This window comes from Micropterus dolomieu, linkage group LG07 (assembly GCF_021292245.1).
Source record: "Micropterus dolomieu isolate WLL.071019.BEF.003 ecotype Adirondacks linkage group LG07, ASM2129224v1, whole genome shotgun sequence".
Classification (NCBI taxonomy): domain Eukaryota; kingdom Metazoa; phylum Chordata; class Actinopteri; order Centrarchiformes; family Centrarchidae; genus Micropterus; species Micropterus dolomieu.
In genome coordinates, this window is record NC_060156.1 from 11,990,724 (window position 1) to 12,013,261 (window position 22,538).

At 38.2% G+C, this 22,538-nt stretch overlaps 1 long non-coding RNA gene across 7 annotated transcripts in view; it reads left to right on the top strand.

Moving 5' to 3' along the window:
- The first annotated feature begins 4,576 nt into the window (after window positions 1–4,576).
- Window positions 4,577–22,538, top strand: part of LOC123973911 — a 139,496-nt gene continuing 121,534 nt past the window's right edge. For 3 of the 7 annotated variants that reach the window (XR_006825729.1, XR_006825731.1, XR_006825730.1), the window contains exons 1-4: window positions 4,577–4,635; window positions 4,785–4,883; window positions 12,450–12,574; window positions 16,365–16,523. This is a non-coding gene — a long non-coding RNA (uncharacterized LOC123973911). The other 4 variants (XR_006825728.1, XR_006825734.1, XR_006825733.1 and 1 more) reach the window with 4 other exon arrangements.

Consider the following 22,538-nt stretch of genomic DNA (forward strand, 5'->3'; position numbering starts at 1 on the left):
TTCATTAAAAAAAATGTATGCCTCTTTAAAAAAAAATAGATCCTGCCAACAACGCCATGATATGCAATAATATAATTTCTCAAAAACGTTTAGATGTGTTTGCCATGACATTTGGTGTGGGCATTATTTCTATTCAAATAACCTGACTTTTCCTTAAGTGCCACCACGTGGTCACATGTGGCTTTTCCAGCACAATGGTTCTCGATAAGATAATTACTTTTTATTAAGTAAACGCATGCTTTGCATTAAATTGGTGGGGAACACTGATCGTGATGCAGAGTTTCAGTGAAAAGAAGACAGACGCATGCTGTGTTTAAGCAGGTGACAGGTCTGCCTTTCATGTAGCACCACCAATGAGTTGAAATGTGCATTTGTTTACTGTATGTATGTCTGAACATATGCTGATAATAAAAAAGTAAGACTAAAGACTTTTAAATATTGCCTTAACGTATGCTGATCATGTTTGTCTTGTTAGTCTGAATTGTTTATAAAGCCTTAGTACAAATTACTTTGATGCTACTTCTATATTTCCTAATAATAATATAAATATATTTTAGCCGTCATGAAAATGTCACTCAGGTGAAGTTGAAGCACTGAAAGGGTTTGAAGTGTCAGTGTAAGCATGGAGTGTAAGAGCTGATACAGGTTGAAATCAGTTGTAATCATTGTGAAGTGTAAGAGCTGATACAGGTTGAAATCAGTTGTAATCACTGAAAGCATCTTAAATTTCAGTTCACATGGCACATGTGGCACAGAGCAAGTAAAATAATGTAGTCATAAGGATAATTGCAAAAGAGATAATTTCTTATTTTATACATAACCCAGCATTAATAATGTCAATTATAGTCTACAGTCAATCTAATAAACAAGGATATTAGACATATAGGACTACCAAATACATATTTCATCTGCAACAATATATGGCCTATAATCACATAAATGTCAGATCTGATTATGCTATAAACTACAAACTTTGGTAACACTTATGAACAAAACAAACGTTTCACAAAGACATAGCTTTGCTATTACCATGGACATAAAGTGATGTGTATTTGCACATTATCCAGACAAATGATCCAAATAAATGATCCAGATAAAAGCAGCTATAGATGTAACACAGTCATTAGTTAGTTTCTGTTCCATTTTATTAGGTTGCAAGTTTAAACATGTTTTAATTGTTTTCCTGTATTAATACTTACAACTGTTTGTTCCTTTGTTCAGTTCCACCAATCAGGACAATTGCTTGGGGAGGGGCCCGCCTTAGCATTTTCTGTTTTATAGGAATAGGTTGGTCATGGATGACATCACCGGGCCAAACCAAGTAAAGGGTTTTCCTCTCTTTATAGGAATGTTTCTTTTGGTTGTTTTTGGTAATTCTAAAAAAATTTGTACAGATCCCTGACTTGTTTTCTAATCAGTGGGAGCGAAGTGAACTGATAACTAAGTTCCTAATGTTAAGTGATGTCTATGTAGTAAGATTATAGAGTACATCAACCTGCATCAGAATAGGATGGGCTGAAGCAGTTTGGGTGTGAATTGAATATCTTATGTTACTGTGGGATTTGTGCACCCAAGGGGTTAAGAGCTCAGTAGTGATGGCCAAATGAAGCGTTCTGAAGCATTATTGCTTTCCAACACAATTGTGTCGAAAATGGTTCAGTATTCGAAGGTTAATTCACCAAATGCAAGACACCGCTATCTGCTGGTGAAGATAATATAAAGCAACAAAAAACTGACAACCATAAAATGCAAGTCGGCTAATATGTTAATGCCAAACCCAGAAGAAAATTTATTGCACTCATTGGTTGCTCTTTTACAGCAGGAGATGCACAAAATTGCAATTTCAGCCTTAATTTTAGTGTTGTAGCTAACTGTTACCACCTGTCTCTCATATTTTGGTTCTAAAATTCACCAGGAGAAATGGGTGAGACAAAGTATTTGTATAGTACACTTAGTAAGCATACTAGCGGCCCTATCCATGAGTAAAATCTATATATTAACCTCAGATTTGCATGGAATAATAAAATAATAAAAAGTAATAAGCTTTAGGGCTTCAACGTTTAGTCGACGGAATCGACGACGTCGACAATAAAAATTCATCGATGTGAAATTTCATTGTCGACGCATTGTTACATAGATGCCGTTTAACCTCTTAACAGTCCTGTAAAATGAATGCAAAACGCCTATTCAAGGCATATCCAAAGTTACTTGAAGTAAATGTAGTTCTTTAACTATTTGGATTATACTCTATACTATTTGAAGTATACTCCAAATAGTTAAAGAACTACATTCAATTTACTTTCTAAGAAGCCCAAACCTTCTCTGAAAGAAAACACTCTGGGATGTCTAACCCAAAAGTCAGAATGATTGTAAGTGCTACTGGAATTGATTAATATAAGTTTAAACACACTAAAACTAATTTTTAATTTCCGCTTGAAAATGCTTGCTAACAAATCCATGCAGACAACTATAGCTGGGACTTATGAGCTGGAAAACACTGTAGGGCCATGTCTAATCCAAGTTTAAATTTCATACCAATACCATGAAAAATGACTATTTTACACAGGTTTTTCTAAGTATATGTCTTAGTGTATTTTTTCTAACAGCACCGCCCCATGGCGGAAGGTGGCTGCTGCTGCTGCTGCATCGCTCCGTATTAGCCGGTAGCTTGACGCAGATGTGTTTTTTTGCTGGTAGATCATGAACTTCCTGCTTAAAGCTGTATAGAGAGCCTAAGTCACTTCCTTCCGCTTCCGGCTCATGGGACCTTATTTTGGAAAAAATATGTACGGTAGTCAATGGCGAGAGACAACTTATCTTTTTATCCCGTTAGAATTGAACCCTGAATTACACATATGATCCTGGTTAATTTAAAATATAATTGCAAATCAAGAAAGTCGCATTTTGTTGTAAAACAGTAAAGTTACATGTCGTTTTGTGTGAAACCGCTCAATGAACCACATCTCTCGTCTCACACAATATACGTCACCAACATGTTAGCGCGGTAAAGCTAGCTAACGTTCATTGCTTTCTTGCTACATAATGTAGCTATGTTCCACGCAGAAATATAGCTCACCTGATGTGTTTAATCCAACGACTCCTGGCTCTTTTATCACATCATCCTCTCATATAAGTGTTTTGATGTTAGCTTCAGTAACGTTAGCTTCAGTCATTGACATAGAAAGTTACAACATCACATTCGCAACTTTTGGGTTTGTGGTCTTTGTAATTACGTATTTTCACAGTCTTATATCTCAACAGTTTTACATCAAAGTACGACCTTCTTTAATTTAAAATGTATCTTTTAAATTGACAAAGATCTGATGATGTGTAATTCAGGGCACAATTCAAACGGGATTAAAATATTTGTTGTCTCCTGCCTTTGACTACCGTACAATATTTTTCCAAAATAAGGTCCCATGGTGGTCCACCGGAAGGGGAGAGACTTAGGCTCTCTATATCGTTATTTGCAGAATTTTATTGGTTTCACGAAGTGCCAGTCATTGGCACAATTGCTTGCAATTGGCTCAGCCTACCCACGAAATAATAGGGGCTGGCCCTTTCTTACAACGCGGGCTCTCGTTGGCTATTGTAGGCTGTGAATCGGTCGAATTAGCTGTCAGAGTTCAGCAGCTAATTTGAATACAAAATATCATAGTTGTTTACTTTGAAATCGGAGTTATTACGGTTATAATGACATATACGTGCCACGTCTGCCGGGAAATATGAAACGATGCCGCAGCAGTCCCTGGGGATTTATTGATGGAATAATGTGTTTTGGACAAAATATTTTTACTGGATTGGATCGTCTGGACCTTTGACAATGTAACAAAACCATTTTTGTTGGAATACAATCGATCGGTGGATTACTATGAGGCTTCATATGTGAGTTGCGTCACTTTTGATTGTTCTGGCTGGTCTGACAGAGGTGCTGATTGTAACCGCTATTGTGATCGTATCGTGAAATGTTTTACATGGGTCCAATCACGGGGATTTTAGCTTTCAAACAGTGTATCATGAGTATAAAGCTAACATAGCTGCTGTGTGTACATACCGAAAGCTGTCCCAGGACCTGACGGCCCACGGGCATTGGAATATTAAGAGGTTAAGGGAGAGATAACAATCTTCATATTAGAAACGTTTCTGGTTATTTACTTCTAACTGCAATGCACTACAGGAAGTGCTGGGGGCAGTATCGCTTCCACTGTCTGCCATGACCAAGCGGGAAGCTTCCAGTCTACAATATGAAGCCGATGCGGAAGTCCCTGAAACCTGCATTCTATTGAAAATCCAGCAGGGGTCGACTCTTCTGGTTGCAAAAAGAAGTCCGGCTCCATTAGAAATAATGGGAAAATAACGCTACTCCAGTAAACACTTTCCTGATGAGTTTATGGTCTCAGTCGCTAGTTTCAGGTCTTCTTCAATACAAAATGATGTTCATTTGGTAAATTATGGTCCCATTTATTTTAAAATAGACCATAGAGCAGAGTATGTTTCAGGGGGATTATCTATTGACAGTTCGTTACCATGGCGACCTGTCAATCAGGCTAGAGCCGACTCGTACCCTCAGCACTGTGTAAATTTAACCAGCACCATTGAAAAAGCTTATTAGGAGTTGGCTGTTCACTTTCTCTGGTGAGTACATTTAGTTTTAAGACTGTTGTTCCCTAGACAAAGTTATCAGCCCTGTTAAAATGACAATTAATGTGAATTACAGTTGCACCTAGCTAAGCAAGCTTATTCTTTTTGTTTTGTTTTCTCTTTTCTTTATTGAAAATATCAAGATTTACAGACAAACATGGCTGCACAGAATCCGTATCTACAGAAAAGGATAAGGAGAAACTAGGCCATAGGGAGCTGCTCTTCATACAAACAGGAAATAGGTATGTAGTCTTAGTAATAAAATAAGGATGATTTATATATATATATATATATATATATAAGGAAAAGGAAACATTCAAATAAATAAATTGACCGGTAAGAGATTAAAACACAAGGGGAGAATTCAGTCTTTGTTCAGCTATTTACCTCAATTGGGAAGTGTTTTAGGGTATCATATATTTTTTGTGCTTTAGGACCTTTCAGCGTTTTTAAGGATTTTATATATAGTTTAAATTAATTTAAAAAAAACAACAAATTTGGGAGATGACTTCACAATTCTGCATTTGTGAATGAAATATTATATAATTAAAACATATAATTGTATTACTACAGAGCTCATCACCCTTGCTTTGCAATATCAATCCAAATGTTATGTTGTCTCTGGAGATAGAGGTTGGGAATGAGGACATCTGTTGCATGTATATCACACCAAAATGTCTGTATCACATTACATGAGAAAAACACATGGTCATTGTTTCGATATCATTTTCACAAAATGTACATGTGTTATCATCTATGCCAAAGTGAAGTCTCAGTAATTCTTTAGAGGGGTAAATGTTGTTCATTACTTTGAAGTGTGTTTCTTTCACTTTGGGGGCTATAGAGAGTGTTAGATAAATTGTTCTTAATTTAGTAATTGAATCTTTACCAAATTTTTGTAGGATGTTGTTTTTATTTTGTCATTCAGGGTAAAGGTATTCAGTAAAGAAAATTCTAATAAAGTGGTTAGTGCATTTTCTATCCAGAACAAAGATTCCTTGAATTGATAGTGGGGTCAATTGTGGTTGTATTGGATGATAGGCCAAAACGTTTTTTGTTAGAAAGACAAATTCTTGGTGTAGTGCTCTATGTAATTTAGTAAAGTCTGATTTTAAGGGTTTAAAATTATGTTTGACGCAAAATTGTTCATAATTTAAAAAATGTCCGTTGGTATCCATTAAGTCAGCTATGGACCATATATTTCTCCCATAACAATCTTCAAAGAACAGAGATCTGTTGCGTTGCAAAACATATCTGTTGTTCCAGAGTACAGAGGTGTTGGGTGAGAAGTTATGTACATATAACATTTTCCAATACAAGAGTATTTGTCAGTGAAACTCTGACAATGATAATCTGTCAACACTAAAGTCCGCTCTAAGAAGAAATTCTAATCCTCCAATTTTCTTGAATAAGGAATTTGGAATACAATACCAAAAGGAGTTGCAGTGTTTGGTTCAAGATTTTATCCAATTTATTTTTAGGGTTCCATTAAGGCAGTCAAAATCATTAACTTTGTGTCCTCCATCCTTTGTGTCTTTAACCATACTGCTTTTCTTCATATAATGTGGTCTGTTTCTCCAATTGAAATTTAGGTTGATTTGGTTGATAGATTTAATCAATTTGTTTGGAATGGCATTGGAATAGGCTGGGTAAATACATCTCGATAAACATTCCATCTTAGGTAAATTTGAGCTAGTATTGATTAATTAGTAAGTCCCTCTGTAGCCATATATTTAGTCTTGACTTGCATTCTTTAATTTTACTTTTTACATTCAGAAGTTGGCTTTGTCTTTGATCCTTAGATAGGTAAATCTCCACATATTTAATTTCTGATTTAATAGGGATATTACAGATGTCTTTCAGTGAAGTGTCGTGTACAGCCAGCAATTCACACTTTTTTAAGTTTAATGTTAGGCCTGAGGCTTTGGAGAATTTTTAAATTTTGGCAATAGTTGTTGAAATTTGGTATCTATCTTTTAAGAATATTGTTTTGTCATATGCTAGTTGGCTGATTATAATGTCTGTGCCAAGTACATTAAGTTTTTTTTAATATCATTACAGTTTTTAATATAGATTGCTAACATTTCTGTGGCTAAGATGAACAGATATGGTGATGGGGCAACCTTGAGGAATACCCACATAAATCTTGAAGCTTGGGGTGGTACCACTAGGTAATAGGACACAGCTACTAATATCTCGATATAATCCACCAACCAATCCTCTGAACTTGACTCCAAAGCCAAAGTGTTCGAGCGCCGAAAAACCACTGTTACACTTACCACAGCCTGTAGTGGAACGACTCAAACCCAGAGACCCAAAGTTGAGAGTCATGAACTAATCAACACTGTTTCCTGTGTTGACGGAGCCCATGCAGCTGCCATGTGAACGTAAGGGCCCTAGCCACTAAAGTGTTATTTGCCAGAACGCCAGTTGTGTGATGATTAGGTGTAATTCCACATTGTACCAAACGGTGTCAGTAGTGGTTTGTGGGAATAAGGGATTGATGTTTTAGGTACAGAGAGGCAGCTGTTAACTGGCTAGCACGAGGAATAAAAAACCCCACAGAGTTTGTACAAGAGTGGTTGCAGTTTATTTCATGAAAGATAATGAACAAAACATGGTACCAGGAGAGTTTGAAATTAACGGGGAATGTCGACAGCAATTGGCGCACCATCAAGCAGCAATTTCAGCTGTACATTGCGGCCTTGGGTCTAGAGACGAAGTCTGATGCAAGGAAGGTAGCTTTACTGCTAACAATAGCAGGCCCTCAAGCCATTGAAGTGTTCAATACCTTCGTACATGACAGTGAAGATGACAAAGACAAACTTGATAAAGTGTGTAAAAGTTTGATGCCCACTGCTCTCCAAAAAAGAACGAGACATACGAGAGATATGTTTTTCGTTCCCGGGTGCAGCAGCAGTGTGAACCCTTTGATAGCTTTCTGACCGATTTGAAGCTCAAAGCACAGTCATGCAACTTTGCTACACTGAAGGATTTGATGCTCCAAGACCAGGTTGTGTTTGGTGTGGAGGATAAAAAAGTCAGAGAAAGGCTACTGTGGGAAACGGAGCTGATGCTGGAAGGGGCCATCAAGATCTGCCAGGCAAGTGAGCTCTCGCAAATGCATGTGAGGACATTCAGCGAGATAGCGGCGAGCGCAGCGAGTGTGGGTGATGGCACCGCTGTAAGTGTTGTCTCAAGTGAGGGATGGAGACGCCTTGCGCAACAGACATACGATCGTACATGCAATTGCAAACGCTGCGACTCACGACACAAACCCAAACAGTGCCCTGCCTATGGTAAGCTATGCTCTAATTACCAGGGCAAGAACCACTTTGCTAAGCAGTGCTTCACAAAAAGAAAAGAGTGGAAGACAGTAAAATCTGTAAGCATGGTGGAGGATACTGATCTGTGTGAAACATTTTTTGTTGGCATGGTTACTGGTTAACTGTGAAAATGAACCAGAAAAATGAGACTATAATCACAATGAAGCTGGACACCGGTGCAAAAGCAAATCTGATCAGCACTTCTGACGTTAAAGTGATTAAAGATAAGCCTCAAATACACACAAAAAAGACTCAGTTGAAAGACTATAATGGACAGAAAATAGAGTGTTTAGGCACATGCAGGCTGAAAGTGGCTGTAAAAGGTAAAGTACACCACCTGTTCTTCTCTGTTGTTGCTGAGGAACTTGATTCACTTCTGGGTGATAAAGCCTATGAGGATTTGGGGCTGGTGAAAAGAGTGTATTGCATCAACACAGCTGCAAGTACACCAAGTGACACTGTTGACTCCATAACACAGAACTTTGCAGATTTTTTCAGAGGTTTTGGTGCACTGCCCTTCACATACAAAATCCAGTTAAGAAAATGCACAACCAGTAGTATGTGCAGCACGAAGAGTTCCAACACTGCTGAGAGACTGTTTAAAAAAGTAACTGGACAGGATGCTGACGCTGGGTGTGATAAAGAAGGTTGAAGAACCCGCCGACTGGGTAAACTCCATGGTATGTGCAAAGAAAAAGAATGACGACCTGAGGATATGTATGGACCCATAAGATCTGAACGAGAATATTAAGCGGGAACATTACCAGATACCCAAGCGTGAAGAAATCACGAGTGAGATGACAGGTGCCAGATATTTTTCAAAGCTTGATGCATCACAAGGCTTCTGGCAGTTGAAATTGGATGAAAGCAGCACCAAATACTGCACCTTCAATACACCTTTTGGCAGATACTGCTTCCTCAGATTGCCCTTTGGCATCATCTCAGCAACAGAGATATTTCACAGAGATATGGAGCTATCATCGAGGGATTAGATAGAGTTCGGGTGTATGTTGATGACATCATCGTGTGGGGCTCCACACTCCAGGAGCACAATGTAAGGCTAACAGAAGTGCTGGAGTGGATACGCAAGTATGGACTAAAGCCAAACAAGAGCAAATGCCAGTTTGGAGTTCAAGAAATTGTTTTTTTTGGAGATAAGCTTTCTGCACACGGCATTCAAACTGACCAAGAAAAAGCTGATGCTATAAAAGACATTCCAAGGCCTACAGACAAGGCTGGAGTGCTACGCATGATGGGGTTGGTCAATTTCACTTCCCAATCTATCAGCAAAAACATCCTGCATCCGTAAACTCCTACACAAAGAGATTGAGTTCAAGTGGACAAGCAGACATGAGCATGAATGGCAAAAGCTCAAAGAAACTCTGACAACTGCACCTGTGTTGGCATTCTACGACCTGACAAAGAGGATCAAAGTGTTGACAGACGCCTCAAAGAACGGGATTGGTGCAGTACTTTTACAAGATGAAGGTGAGCAGTGGAAACCTGTAGCCTATGCATCCAGATCCATGACAGAGACTGAGCATAGATACGCTCAAATAGAAAAAGAATGCCTGGGACTTGTGTTTGGCCTGGAGCAGTTCCACAGCTACATTTATGGCCTACCATCTTTCACTGTGAAAACAGACCATCGCCCACTACATCGCCATTGTCAAAAAGAATCTGAACAAGATTTTGCCATGTATTCAACGTTTGATGATGAAAATGCCCAGATATGCTGATCTACACGCCGGGAAAGCACCTGATAATTGCAGATTTGCTCTCACGAGCACCTACAAAAAACACTGCAAGTACTATTGAAGAGGATGTTCAATATCACGTGAACATGGTGTCTTCTGCACTTCCCGCGTCAGATGAAGTGTCCAGACAAAAAGCAGGATTGTTATTCCAGTAAGGATGAGACAGGACATACTACACAGGATCCATGAAGGTCATCTTGGTATCGAGAAATGCAAAGGATGGGCGAGAGAGGCAGTTTTCTGGCCTGGAATAAACAAGGACATTGAGAAACTTATAAGCATGTGACACATGTCAAAAACACAGAAACAAGCAAACCAAAGAGCCTATGGTGGTAACTGCAGGACCTACAGCGCCATGGTTGGAATGGATTTGTTTCATTTTAAAGGGATAGACTACCTAGTTGTCATGGACTATTACTCAAACTTCCCTGAAATGGCTTTATCAAACACATCATCAACCTGTGTCATCAATGCCAACTGTCACAAGCCAACTCTTAGCCCTTGACAAAAAGGAGGTGAGACACAACAGGTTTGCAAGCCAATGGTATGATTTATTATAAAAGTAAAAGAAGAATTAAATGATCACCAATAATATGTGGTGTGGCAAAGTATGACTATCAGTTGTGTCAGCAGTGAATGGATGAGTGAGATGTGTATGTGTGTGTTGTCAGAATTAACAAAAGAAGAAACACAAGACAAACCCAGTAGGACGTCAGCCTAGGAGGAGAGAGACAAAAGACCGATCAGTCCTGGCTAAATAAGCTCTGAAGGTAGAGCTGCACAGGTGATTGCCCAGCCCAATCAGCCTCCCTGCCTGCAGCCTCCTGCAGGAAAAGGAAGCCGGAAAGGGGAGGGGTTGTAAATCCATGTTTGCCAGACATGGCATACCAAACACAGTGATGAGTGACAATGGACGATGTTTCAGCAGCAGAGAATGGGAGGAGGTCGTAAATCCATTTTTGGTGGAGGTCGTAAATCCATTTTTGCCAGACATGGCATACCAAACACAGTGATGAGTGACAATGGATGATGTTTCAGCAGCAGAGAATGGCATGACTTTGAGCATGTCACTTCCAGCCCTCTGTATGCACAGTCGAATGAGAAAGCGGAAAAGGGAGTCCACATCCTCAAACAGCTCCTGAAGAAAGCTGCTGACAGTGGCTCAGATCCCTACCTTGCTTTACTGAGCTACAGAGCATCACCCTCGGAGTGTGGACTGTCACCTGCTGAACTGCTGATGAATCAAAAACTGCACACCACACTGCCAAGACAACTAAGCAGTTTCCACTAGTGTCAACTAATGACACAGTCGGGGTCAAAAATCCTGGTGGTTGGGAGACAACAGCTACTGTTCTTCAAGAAGTAGCTCCACGATCGTTCATTGTGAGGACCGAGGAAGGACAAATCCTCAGACGTAATTGCCTCAGTCTTATGAAAACACAAGAGACTGTCCCCAAACTCAGCAAAGCCCATACTGAGTCCATGTCTCCACCTCCCACAGACTGGAGCACCAATGCACATACTCAAGATGAGACTGTGCTGAGAAGATCTACAAGAGAAATCAGAAAACCTGAGAGACTGAACTTGTGATGTAAGAGATGTTTATAACTAATTGTGAAGTGTTAAAGCAAGAAGTTGTTTAAGACAGCTGACACCTAAGTTTAAGTTTTTTTTTGTGATGATTAGGTGTAATTCCACATTGTACCAAACGGTGTCAGTAGTGGTTTGTGGGAACAAGGGATTGATGTTTTAGGTACAGAGAGGCAGCCGAGGTAGTTGTTGTTAACTGGCTAGCACGAGGAATAAAGAATAAAAAAAAACCTCGGAGTTTGTACAAGAGTGGTAGCAGTTTATTTCCTGAAAGATAATGAACAAAACAAGCTGCTCTTCTGAAAACGCCCAGCAGGGAGCGCTAGCAGGTGTTTTTGAGGCACAGCGTTTTTTCCTCCTGCTTTGGTTGCTATGATACATAAAATCCGTGGTTGCAAGTAGTTCTACCTAACTTTACTGGATGACATGAATGGATTTTGTTTTGTTGCTCTATGAAGTTATATTTTTGAGTGAGTTAAATAAATAAATCAGATTTTTGAAGTTTTCTAAAGTGAGTTGGAACAACAGAGTCTGATGCTTTTAATTTAGGAACGCTGACCTACAGCCGCTACAGCTGAAAGAATAAGGCTAAAATTGTCATAGCCTACACGCAGTGTGAAATGTAATAGGCTTCTGATTACCCTATATAAAATGTAATAGTAGTGTAACCATTTCAATTACTTTATCAAAGTAATGTAACTTATTACATTTTATTACTTTTTGATTACTTTTCTAATTTTTAATCGATGTTTTCAACTGTTAACAATTTTCAAAAGACAGTCTGAGAGGCAATTTAACTGGCAGATGGCTCTGCAAATTCAGACATGAGAACCAATCAAAAGCAATCAGAGTAACATCAAAGTTTACCAATCGGCTGCGGCTGGAAATGGCAAAGGAAGACATTGTGCACATGAAAAACATACAAAGCAACAAAATGAATATTATTGAAGATATAGCTTAGCTTTTTACAGAAAATATTTTGATCTAACCCCCAATGTAATCATGAACATTTTTATGACTAATTTAATTACATATTTTTCCCAGTAACTGTAATGGATTACAGTTACATTTATTTTGTTATGAAATTACATAACTAAAATACACTTTGGCATTCATGTGATTTTCTGTCTTCTAGCATGTGGCAGCTGCAGCTGTGTTACTACCCCTTGCACTGAAGGCCCGCTAGGAAGGGATCTCTTTATGACTACTACAAACAGGAGGAATAATCATCAATAATGTTTTCAATGAACACATAGGCATGTGAGTATTGTAGTAAAATAGATTAGAAAAAAATCTGATCTTATTGTTGAAGAAAAACAATAATAATTAACCAGTTGATGTAATTGATACACCTTCTTTGCAAAAAAGTCACGTATGATGTTGCTATCTTACTGTGTACCAACAAAATTTAACAATCCTTCTGTATTTCCCTATTAAATTATTTAAAATTAAAAAGGTATTTTCACCTAAATATTGATCCTGAACTGGTTAGGTGAATTTGACGCTCTAATTTCACTGCCTCCAAGACTCTTGCCACTGGTTTGTATTCTATCCAAGACCTTCCCTTGCTGCCTTGATACTGTGACTTTGAGCTTTTTAAAAATGTGTTTTTAATTGCTAGGGAGCCAACAGCTCGGCTCAATTTCTCAGGTAGTTTTCCAAAGGCTGTGAAAACTGTATTTATTAAGCCTATAACCTGGATGTCTCAGTAATTAACAATTATTGGCCCATACTGTATAAACCTACCCCTATTTAGCAACTTCTTGGCCTCAATTAACTTTCCCATTTTCCAATCTTGAACTAGGCCCACAATATGGAGTCTCTTGTATTGATTCTGGCATACTTTCAGTAGTAGGTCTACTGGACTTGGGTTTGATGCTGGGAATATTACTATAAAGACTGGAGAATAGTGTGGACTTTCTGGCACTGTCTTTAATTAGTTTGTGTCTTGTTAAGGTGTTTATGACAGCTAAAGATGTGAACAGAACAATAGCAACATTATGTAACAGTTCAGATAGATATACAGTATCTACAGTAGATACTGCCTGTGTAAAAGCCTATAGTGTCAAATGTTATTGTCCAGTCTGTCAGAGGTTGATTCATGTTTCAGAGACTAGTTTGTGTGGCCAAAGTTCAAATTTGTTTAGGTTAGTTTAGTGAAGTTTATTGGACATTGTGGGGAGGAGGGCACTACTCACACATGCACAAAAAATTATAATTATAATTATAAAATTATTATTATTGCTATTATGTGCTATGGTAACTTTGACAATTCCTGGCACCACAGAACCTAAATAAACAAGTACCCATGTTGGTATTGAACCTCTGCAAGCACAAGTTAGCAATACTGGATGTGAGTTTCCCCAGCCCTTCAAAAGAGCAGTATTGTTATTTATGTCATGTTTTCTCCAAATATTACATTATAGAGTTATGACGATATAATGTATTAATGTATGCCCATAAGGCACACTTATAGTTATTTAAAGGAAACAGCTTTCAGTCTTTGAAGACTGCTGGTTCATTAATTGTGTCATAAATCCTTAATCTACCTTAAGTATATGAATGGTACTTTATGGAGAATGTTGGCCAATATTTGAATCCCATGTAAAAATACACAGACACACACAAAAAAACACATTTCAGCACTTAACCATAAATGGTATCCGACCATGTCAGTAATCTGTAGTAGGACTATTTGAGCCACACATGTAAATGAAAAATGTATATGGCCTGGCCTGTGCTAATCTGGAAGCAGTCTAGATTTTGTCCACTAGATGTCAGGGAGCTCCCAGTTTTGAGAATGAATTTACCAGCATGCAGCTCTGAGTGACATCATAGCTTTACCTTTAGTTTAACCAGATATGATCAAACTAAAGAAAACTCTGACATTCATCCGTTGCTAAATTAAAATGTAACAATAGAATATTTAAATTCAGTTTTCACTGCATACACATAATATCACTCTGTGAGTTACAAAAATGCAGATAAACAGTTTTCGATTGACATTACAGTGATTACTATGATCAAAATCCTCCTAATTTGAAGTTCTGATCTAGGTGAAGGTGATTGTTACATGTCACCAGGAATTGCTGTCCCCTGCTTTCTTTGTACAGCAGCCACCAAAAGGGGGAGGTATTATATTAAAGATAAAGAAAAACATTAGCTCCAGATATGGAACCTCCACATACTGTATGTGTCTCATGCAGTCTCTCAGTTCACTTCAGGCTCTGTATACCATTACGTTTATTAAACAAATCAGTCTGCAGATTATTAGATATTTTCATATGTTATTTCTTTTTAAATTTGCGGTGTACACTTGACCCTTGTAGCTTTCTAAAATTGCACCTTTTTTGTGTTTTTCATCTCCTAGCAAATGCAACGCCTCCTAACTTAGTTTGAAGTTTACGAAAACGAAGCTGACACAAAGAGTCATGTGTGACTGTAGTCAGAAGATGGCAATGGTGTTGGTATCGCCTGGCTGTCAGCGTTGGTGGGCTGGACAGGCAGCGGCTCCGCGGTGAGCAGGGCTTCTTTCTGCCTGCTGGAGATCTTGCTCTGGCTGCTTGAGTCAGCCCTAAGCCGCTCTCCCCACGCAGGGCTCCCTTCACCAGTGTTCACCTAAATCTGTCACACAGATTTGACACTGCGTCACTTGGAGTGCACTCCGAAATGACATATATATAATGTGGAATATTGTGCACATTTACAGCCTGGACTTCCCTTAGAGCATTTACCATTTCCTTGTTGTTGTTGTTTTTTGTAATTTCTTTTTTCTTGTGTGGAAAATGAGACTGAAGTTAAACAAATGTTTTGATACTGCTGCATTTAGTAAAAAAAATTGTTTTAATGTCCAGGCCTAACATGTTAAATTTCAGTTTACTGTAACTGTTAAAACAAATTTGAATTATCTTACATCAGAGATTGATTTTAATTGTTAAATAAAAACATTCGAATTTTAAAAGGGGATGGAGGTTAATAGTTTGTTTAGGTTTAATGAGATTTTAAGACCAGTTCACAGTGTACCCATATGGGGATTTTTACCAAATGAGTGGTGTCTTTACATTTCTGTGGCCAGTCAACATTTTACCGTCAAACCTTCCGCACGTTTAGGCCATAAACCTAACAACCCAAATCAGCTCAAATTAGGCTCATAGCTGTTTATGCATGAGAAATTACCCTAAATGCTGTCTGGTATCTTTTTCTTTGTGAGAAAACAATTTACACTGATCCTGATTTTAGAATAAATTAATTTTAACTTTCTATTTCAGAGCAGTAGCCTACTATATAGACATGAATATGAAACTGAAATGTTAAGGGGAAAGAATTAACAAAAATGCATTAATATTGAACATTTGCCTGCAAATTATGTTTAAATCTTGTAAATGTTTAATGGACATGTATAGAACAGTTTTCTGTGTGTGTATTTTATCTGTTTAATTACTGTTTTGTTAAATTATATTTTTTCACAGTTAACATGCAGATGTAATATTAATTATATACTTGGTTTTATTATTGGAAGACATCAGTCTCGACTCAGCAACATGTACACACTGCTTCCAAATGACAGCTCAGAATTTTTTAATTATGATTTCTTAATATATTTCCAAAACATAAAAAGCTCTGTGCTTATTCAGACTTATGTGTCCAACCACCTACCTCTGTCTGTCATCGTGTGTTACCTCGATAAGAAGGTCCTGCCTGGAAAACGTGCTGCACTAGGAACAGAGACCAGACAGTGAACTGAGCCATCACCCTGGGTTACTTCCTCCCCTTATACAGCTTTTGCTCTGTTGCTTTCTTCTGCAGTATTAATGGGAAAAAGTGGTAGCAACTGGCCTAGGTGGCCAGTAAGAAGGATTTTCTCTCCCCAGCTGGTGTGGCTTTGCCTGTTTGTATTGCAAAAGTGCCTTGAAACTTGGTTGAGATTGAGGGTCCTCGAGGCATAAAGTCTCAGGTTTCAGAATAAGAAATGGAGTATTTAGCTGAGTAGTACTCAGTATTAATCAGTTTTTCTTTCTGTTTCTAAGAACTGTGATGTTTGTGTCTCCAGAAGCAGGCCTAGGAGGATCATTATGATTCACTTATCCAGTTGTAAATGAGAAGTCATGGACATCTGCTCCTTTGGGAATCTCCACCCCTTTGAATAGAAAATAGAGCTTAAAAATCTGCTAAACGAGGTAGCGGCAACCGGGATCCTTCTCTTATACAGGTAATGAGTTTGATTAATTCTTGACCTTTGGAAACCTTTCCCTTTTTTTTTTATAAGGAGCTGTTTTCTACAGGGTTTTGCACTGAGGACTTGAAGGTAGCACATTGTTTGCAGATGAATTACATAGGTACACAGAGGCCATAGTGAAAATGGCAATTATATTGTATATCATTTTTAGATTTTAAGGTATTCATCAAACATGTGTGTACTGGATACAAATCTAAATACATTGTAAAAAAAATATATGTACAATGTTTTAGATACTTTCTTAACTTAAAAGAAGACTAAAACTTTTTGGCCTATAAATAATAATGCAGGGGATGCTTATTTTCCTCACACAGGTGTTTAGAGATCCTCTCTCTGATAAATCATGATTTGTAAACTTTCCCATAGACAGCAGTGACAGGTTTCCTCTGATAATGTAGAAAAATGGGGAAAGAGAGGGCTGGGCTTAAGTAGAACTATGATTTAGAGCAGAGAGATGCAGCATCTCTCCTTTCCAGTGGAGGCCCTCCTGGGTTTGATTTAATTCTCTCCTTGCACTATTAAAAAGGCCTTCTACTCTCTTCACTGCATGCACCTTGCTGTCATAACTGGCACAAAATCATTTATCAATGCCGCTTGTAGGCAGTGCGACTAAAGCCTTTCGCAGTGTATATTTTTCCATTATTGATTGTGTATGTAATGCATGAAGAAGTACAAAGATGGGTCTCCTCTTGTGTTGGAATGACCATATTAGGCTAGTAGATGAGGGAACTTTTTCTTCTTCATCTATGAATTCATACAGCAATCATCATTCCTGCTGGGAAGGAAACTTTGGCCTTAAAATGCTTTTTCATTTCACCGTTGTCTTACTGGCCGCTGAACATAACAATGATCCTGTGCTAGACGTACGACGATGCAGTTATTTGGTGCAATAAACTGAAAGGCAGTGAATGTCAGTGTCCCCCTTTGTTGTTTAATTTATTTTCTTTTCAAAGTGAAGGGAGGTGTCCTTGCTGTGAGAGTTAGTCATTGATGTGGCTATAGTTAGTCCATCCCCTGCTGCGACTGTCTGTAGGAGACGCTACTTCCTCTCTCCTGCTCGTTCATGGCTTCCTTTGCCTGGGATGATTGCCTCGCTCTGTCTGTCTGTTTGGCAGCATTTTGTATGGGGTTGGGTGCACTTGATCAAGAACAAAAGATATAAGTGTGAAGTATACAAGAGCCACATTTCCGAGAGTCACACTGCTCTGGGGTTAAACAAAGTCCCATAACCTTCTCAACAAAGCAGACACTGAGACTCACTTGAGACTCACACTGTTGGGAAAAATCTGAGATTGGCGTGGCTGCATCTTTTTAAATGTCTTAAATTAAATAAGTGTTGTGTACTATAACATTTTCCATAACAACCCTTTAGTCTAGAACATTTACTTTCATGGGCTTAACAATAAAGTTGCTGGTGATATCATTGAGTCTTGATAGCAGATTTCATAGTTATGAAAAGGTTAAATGCTTGTAGCCTACTATGCCAAGGGTTTTAAGTAACTTGGGGGCTGGTTGTTTCTTGCATAATAATCTTATAGGCCCACTTACATAACATTATGGATTTAGCTGTATATCATAAATGCTTAAATCTTTCTGATGGTAGGCTACAGGAATAGCAAGAAGGTGTATATCAAAGGGAAGGGCAAAAGAAGAATATACTATAAAAGAATAGGCAATGTAATTGCTGTATGTTGATCTTATCAGTTAAACAAGCCCCATTTGTTATATTTAGAGTCATAATGATTGTAAATTATTTTATCAACAACTAACTAATGGTCTTATCAGCAATTGACGAACCATTTGCTCGATAAGCTTAAGGTAAATGGAAAGAATCTATTACAGGCTGAGAGCCCTTTATCTCAGCTGTCTTAAATATTGACACTTACAGTAATTTGTCCCCATTTTCTATTGATTTCTTGTTTTGCTTTCAGGTTACGCTGTAAACAGGGTAAATAATGACAGATTTGATCCGAGCTCCCGTCAGAGATGATCCACACCTAGCTGGCTGGGTTGCTGACATAGTTTCAGCTATCAGCTATATAACTAATGAAGCTTCTGTAGAGTGACAATCACAGTCATTTCGGCTTTTCAGTGAAGGCTTGGTCAGCGGTGACATCTCTCAGAAACAGATCAGGCATGTTTGTCGATGCTTCAAGTCTGGTTGAAACCTAAAGATGTTGATCAGAGCTGGCAGGGGATGGGTTAGTTTGCTAATTGTAATTCATAAGTCAGATGAAAGGAGGTGTGGCATTTTCAGCTGTTTGTTGAATTCAGAGAAACAGAATTTCACAGAGGCAGTAAGCAGGCTTGCAATCATGTTTAAGATCAAGATTTTCACAGGCATCATGCCAGGTTAGGTGGAAAGACTTTCTTCACTTTTCACCTTCTTATGTATCCTCTTATTACGGCAAAATCCCCAGTATTTCTTTGATTATTTTACATATCTATGTGCATATTCTTACCATAAAACAATCGCTCTTCTAGAGTAAAACTGGAAAGTTTTCAACTCTATTTATTTCGAAGTTCTGTGCCCAAAACTATAATGTCTTTCCTGGGTTTTATCACTCCTATATCGCTGTCTGGAATGCATTGGTAAGCCCGGCCTCCAAGGGCTAGGATATAGCTCTCTCTGCAGGCTTTGTACAGGATGAAGAAGTCATAATCCTCAAACAGACTTAAATTCCTCCAGAAAGGCTCTTGATCCTGAGTCCACTCATTTTCTTCAAACAACTTGGCCCAAAAGAGAAGGGATATTTGGGCATGGCTGAAATCCTTGATTGAAATCTGTTACAAGTGGGCGCAGACACACGTGCACATCCACACATGTGCATCGATAACACACACACACACACACACACACATAGGCTCGTGCATGCACACACATAGGCTCGTGCATGCACACACACAAATAACCCCCTACATGCACATAAATACATGCACATACATACACCTCCCAAGCCGTCGCCTGCTGTCTGTAAGAGCCTGGACCAGGTTGTTGAGAGGGCCTCTCTGAGCTCTTATTAAAAGGTAAACTTCTCTAAGGCCAGGGAATCATGTCAATCACAGGTTGTGTTTTCGCACCAAGCCCAAAGCCTGCTCTCTCCACCCTGTCAGACGCTGTTATCACCCTCAAAGCCATATCAGAATGCTGTTTGTTCTGCGCTTTAGTTTCACCCACACAGTGGATTCAAAAAGGTACAGGTCTATTTGATAGTGTATATTTCATTGCCGGAGAGAGACTGTGTTTGTCTTGCTGTGTTTGTCAGCTCATATTTGAGCTGAGGGTTCCTATTAAAACTAAACACCATATCAGAGGAATATTGCCACCGCCAGGCTCTTTTAAATCGCATATTGAGCCCTTGGAGTGTGGAAGCAATTTAGTTGTAGGATAGTTTATAAGTGTGTCTGTGCTTGTGATGTTCCTATTTACTCTTGATTCTCATTTATTTACACACAGTAGCCTCCATCCACACATTTCATATACTGTAATAATTACTTTGGTTTGTCGTTTGTAATTTGCTAAAAATATAACCTTGGCTTGGATTTGAAAACTTCATGTGCCTTTACCATTATACTTCATGCTTAAGATGACTGAGGAAGGTTTTATTAAAACAGTCAGACAATATGCAGTTAACAGGTTATTTCTTTTGTGGAGAACTCTGTATCTGCCCAGTTAACTTCTTACTGGATGGATCATGCTTTTTTGTTTAAGTTTTTTGGACAACATTTCTATATTATAATACAGTCTTTCACTGGAATTATCTCACAATGACACGATCACATCCAGTTACCTTTTACTAAATTTACTAAAATAGTTTTTTCTATTTTTGTCTGATGTAATGCATATTAGTGGAACACAGTTCATTGCACACAAGTTTTATTGATTTACATGTGATTTTGCATACAATTATGATACATAGTTTATCTACCTAGGTGTAATTAGTCTAAGAATTTGTGGATGTAGATTCATAATGTTGCTGCCAATTATTATTCACTCCAGATTTCAATTTAAATAATTTAGGGTTAGTTTTACCTGGTTACAGTAATATTAATTTGTAGATATGTCAAATTAAATGCTATATAAAAGAAAAGCACAGTCCGATATTATAAATAGTATCTAATGAATCAACTGCAAGATAGAAACCCTTCTCCAAAATAAATGTATAGCTTGATGGAAAAACACATAATTCTGTAAATTACTTGAAAAAGTCCAGGACTGGAATAGAGAACTGTCACAGCTTTTAATACTCTTTTAACCTAAATATAGATGTCTTATCTTAGTCCCTTTCATCTTGATCAGAGGTTTTCAAAGTGGTAGGTGGGCCTCCCCAGGAGGGCTCCAACCTGTTTCGGGGGAGGCTCAGAGCATGGAAGGGAAAAAATATTACATTAGTTATTACCTTAGTTATCATACAGATCACACAGAATATCCTTAATGTATGTGATTTTGTTAAACAGAGAGTTCAGAGGGAAATTATACTGTTTTTGCCACATTCCCAGACTCACAAACTAATACATTTATTTTTCATTTGGTGTAGTCTGAAGTTATGTCAGCAACAGCAATATTAGGCTACCTTGGCTTATGTGTCTATAGGATCTAATAAGATAATCATGATCCCATAAGCATCCAGGAATTAAGAGAAACTAAGCAAGTAAACTACGGAGGAGGTGAGGGGTGCGTTTTTCCAAACTTTGTCTGAGGGGGCGGCCTATAGCTTCAGACTTTGAAAACCCCTGATCAGGATTAGAGGCTACACATCATGTTTGTTTTCCAAGATCAACGTCAATTAATTACTGTAAATACCTGCTAGATCCTCATCATTCACCCACCTATGGATAAGGAAAACAATAGTGAAGCAGAGAGGCTATTCAAGCTTTAGTAAGTTTACCAGACAAACTGCGGGATCTAACACTGTGGGTGGCTGGGGAAATAAAAAGGTACTTACACTAGTATTGACCTTGTTGCTGGACCTACTGCTGTTTGCTCTGTGGCCAACCTTCCACAACAGACACACACACCTACACATACATTATACAATTTTGCATGCATGTCTGTGAGAAATACAGTGAGTGATGAAGGATGAAAACAGTTTTGGGTTTCCAATATTGTCATTCAGTCTTGGTAGCAGTTGTCTTACAAAGATGTATAACAACAACAACAAAAACAGGCGGGCAGATTTAAACAAAGTAATTATAAACGCATGAACAAACCCAGTTAATTTTTCATTGAGACACATTTTATTTCATAAATGCATATTTAGTTGATCCTGTGATGCTGAAAACTAAACAAAATAAGAAATGATAAAAACTAACAACTTAAATTTGTGCATTGGTATTGCAAACATTAGTGTTCAAGAGTCCATATCTGTATATGTGAAAACAGTCCAGGAAGGTTTGTGATGGAACGCCGTGTAAACAACCCATTACTGCAACTCTGGCTGATTAACATATGATTGTAATTCATCATATCATGTGCAGCTGGTGACATCTTGCAGTAGCATTTATTCCATGTTGATACATGCCTTTGGTTCCTTTTTGACAAGTCAAAACAAACAGATTGCAAGCTGTCGCTACATTTGCTCAAGATGAATGGAGAAAATGAATTGGGAAATCAGGTGTGTCAGGTGATTAGCACAATCATGCCAGAGATTCTTGTGGAATCATAGTAACTTGGTATATTTGGATAAATACTGCACTGTAACAAATTGCTGTAGTTTCTACAGTAAAAATTTACAGTAACTTATTGTTCTGTCATTTTACAAAGGTTAACTGTAAATCGCAATGCAAAATAATTACAGTTGTTGATAGCATTTTTCCACAGTAACATATTGTAAAATTACAGACAAACTGCATTTTAACTGTAGATAATAGATATTACAGTTAAATGCTGTTATATGGGATTACTTTGGAAAAGGCGGATTGAAAGAGGAAACTCTCAGCACAGTGGGGGTGGAGCTTCATCACGGGGCCCACCTGCTACCAAGTCAT